Below are 3,685 nucleotides of genomic sequence, written 5' to 3'. Positions count from 1 at the left end.
TAACTCCAAGAAGAGTCTCTACACGAAATTGCTTCATTGCTCAGCCCAAGCACACACCAAGTGGGCCCGGAAGTGGATTTTTATGTCATTTACTCATCTCTGTACACCCTAGGCTACTAGTTTTCTATAAGTAGGACCTTTTGCTATTGTATTTTCATCTTTGGACATCTAGTTCTTAGATCAGATCTTGGTTCTTCTGGTTCCCTCTCTGGGGCCGAAACCAATGATCACTCTTGTTCTTATGTATTTTCAACGGTGGAGTTTCTACACACCATAGATTAAGGTGTGGAGCTCTGCTGTACCTCGAGTATTAATGCAATTACTATTGTTCTTCTATTCAATTCCGCTTGTTCTTTGTCCAAGATATCACTTGTTCTTCAACTTGATGAATGTGATGATCCGTGACACTCATCATCATTCTCACTCATGAACAAGGTGACTGACAACCACTCTTGTTCTACAAGCATTTGAGGCTTAGTGAATATCTCTTGGATTCCTGATACACGATGCATGGTTGATCGCCTGACAACCGAGTGCTTGCCTGACAAACGAGCCAGCCATTCCGTGAGATCAGAGTCTTCGTGGTATAGGCGAGAACTGATGGCGGCATTCAAGAGAATCCGGAAGGTCTAACCTTGTCTGTGGTATTCTGAGTAGGATTCAATGATTGAATGACTGTGACGTGCTTCAAACTTCTAGCAGGCGGGGCGTTAGTGACAGACGCAAAAGGATCGATGGATTTTATTCCGGCCTGACCGAGAACCGACAGTTGATTAGCCATATGCTGTGACAGAGCATGGGAACATTTTCACTGAGAGGATGGGAGGTAGCCACTGACAACGGTGAAACCCTACATGAGCTTGCCATGGAAAGGAGTAAGAAGGATTGGATGAAGACAGTAGGAAAGCAGAGAGACGGAAGGGAAGGAACCTTCATACGCTTATCTGAAGCTCCCACCAATGATATACATAAGTATCTCTATCTTTATCTTTATGCTTTATTCGTTTATCACTATACCCATTTGAGTCTGCCTGACTGAGATTTACAAGGTGACCATAGCTTGCTTCATACCAACAATCTCCGTGGGATCGACCCTTACTCACGTAAGGTATTACTTGGACGACCCAGTGCACTTGCTGGTTAGTTGTGCGAAGTTGTATTGATCACAATTTCGTGCACCAGTTACGCACAAACTCTCGGGCATCTCTATAGAGAGTAGGCTAGTAGAATCCGCATTGGAGGACCTTGGTTGCTGTTCGCTCACCTCCAAAATGTCCTCCATATTGTGATCCATGGCAATGCCATAGGATTCTTTGTGCTTCCTCTCTGGGTACACATCTGCGAATTATCCTGTCTGCACATCTCTTAAAGAGGTATGGCTCATCCCACAGGTAGTACTTGGCATCTGAAATCAATTTCTTTCTTTGCACTCTGTTGTACTCCTGGGGTATGAACCTCACAGCTTTGTAATTTGCAATTTCTGCAAACCATGGAGCTTCCTGAATGGCGAAAAGTTGCTCATCTGGAAAGGTCTCAGAGATCTCAGTAGGAGGGAGGGACGCCCCAACTACTGGTTCTATTCGGGACAGATGATCAGCTACTTGATTCTCTGTCCCTTTTCTGTCTCTTATTTCTATATCAAACTCTTGCAGAAACAACACCCATCTTATGAGCCTGGGTTTTGAATCCTGCTTTGTGAGTAAGTATTTAAGAGCAGCATGGTCAGTGTACACAATCACCTTTGATCCTACCAAATAGGATCTAAACTTGTCAATGGCATAGGCCACTGCAAGTAACTCTTTTTCTGTGGTTGTGTAATTCTTCTGTGCGTCATTTAGAACACGGCTGGCATAATAAATGACGTGCAGAAGCTTGTTATGCCTCTGTCCCAACACTGTACCAATGGCATGGTCACTGGCATCACACATTAATTCGAATAGTAATGTCCAGTCTGGTGCAGAGATGACTGGTGCTGTGACCAGCTTGGCTTTCAGGGTCTCAAATACCTGCAAACACTGTGTGTCAAACACAAATGGTGTGTCAGCAGCTAGCAGGTTGCTTAGAGGTTTTGCAATTTTCGAAAAATCCTTTATAAACCTTTTGTAGAATCCTGTATGCCCCAGAAAGCTTCTGATTGCCTTAACATTGGCAGGTGGTGGTATTTTTTCAATTACCTCTACCTTTGCCTTATCCACCTCTATTCCCCTGCTTGAAATTTTGTGTCCAAGGACAATTCCTTCAGTCACCATAAAGTGACATTTCTCCCAGTTTAAAACCAGGTTAGTCTCTTGGCATCTTTTCAGGACAAGTGCTAGGTGGTTAAGACAGGAGCTGAATGAGTCTCCATATACTCAGAAGTCATCCATGAAGACTTCCAGGAATTTCTCTACCATATCAGAGAAGATGGATAGCATGCATCTCTGAAAGGTTGCAGGTGCATTGCACAGACCAAAAGGCATCCTCCTGTAGGCAAACACGCCGGAAGGGCAGGTGAATGCTGTTTTCTCTTGGTCCTGAGGATCTACTGCAATTTGGTTGTAGCCTGAATAGCCATCCAAAAAGCAGTAATAATCATGACCAGCTAGTCTTTCTAGCATTTGGTCTATGAATGGTAAAGGGAAATGATCCTTTCTGGTGGCCGTATTGAGCCTTCTGTAGTCAATACACATGCGCCACCCTGTGACTGTTTTTGTAGGAACCAGTTCATTTTTTTCATTATGAACTACTGTCATGCCTCCCTTCTTGGGGACAACTTGGACAGGGCTCACCCAGGGGCTATCAGAAATAGGATAAATAATCCCAGCCTCTAGTAATTTAGTGACCTCTTTCTGCACCACCTCCTTCATGGCTGGATTTAGCCGCCTTTGTGGTTGGACCACTGGTTTGGCATTATCCTCCAATAGGATTTTGTGCATGCATCTTGCTAGGCTAATGCCCTTAAGATCACTTATGGACCACCCAAGAGCTGTCTTGTGCGTCCTTAGCACTTGAATCAGTGCTTCCTCTTCCTGTGGATTTAAAGCAGAGCTTATAATCACCGGAAAAGTGTCACCCTCTCCCAGAAATGCATACTTCAGGGATGGTGGTAGTGGTTTGAGTTTAAGTTTGGGAGGCTTATCCTCCTCTTGAGGAATTTTCAAAAATTCTTTTGTTTCCTCTGGCTCTTCCTGATCAGGTTGAGCATCCTTGAAGATGTCCTCAAGCTCTGATTCTAGACTTTCAGTCATATTGACCTCTTCCACTAAAGAGTCAATAATGTCAGCACCCATGCAGTCATTTGATGTGTCTGGATGCTGCATAGCTTTTACAGCATTCAACTTGAACTCATCCTCATTGACTCTCAGGGTTACTTCCCCTTTTTGTACATCAATGAGAGTTCGTCCAGTTGCTAGGAAAGTCTTCCTAGAATGAGAGTTGCACTCTTGTGCTCTTCCATTTCCAGTACTACAAAGTCAGTTGGAAAGGCAAATGGCCCAACCTTGACAATCATGTCCTCAATTATGCCTGATGGATATTTAATGGAGCCATCAGCAAGTTGGAGGCATATCCGGGTTGGTTTGACTTCTTCAGTCAACCCAAGCTTCCTGATAGTGGATGCAGGTATTAGATTGATGCTTGCTCCAAGGTCACATAGGGCTGTCTTGGTGCAAGCACCTTCTAATGTGCATGGTATTATAAAGCTTCC

The sequence above is a fragment of the Arachis stenosperma genome, chromosome 9, assembly GCF_014773155.1.
Source record: "Arachis stenosperma cultivar V10309 chromosome 9, arast.V10309.gnm1.PFL2, whole genome shotgun sequence".
Taxonomy (NCBI): domain Eukaryota; kingdom Viridiplantae; phylum Streptophyta; class Magnoliopsida; order Fabales; family Fabaceae; genus Arachis; species Arachis stenosperma.
Note: the sequence above shows the minus strand (reverse complement) of the source record.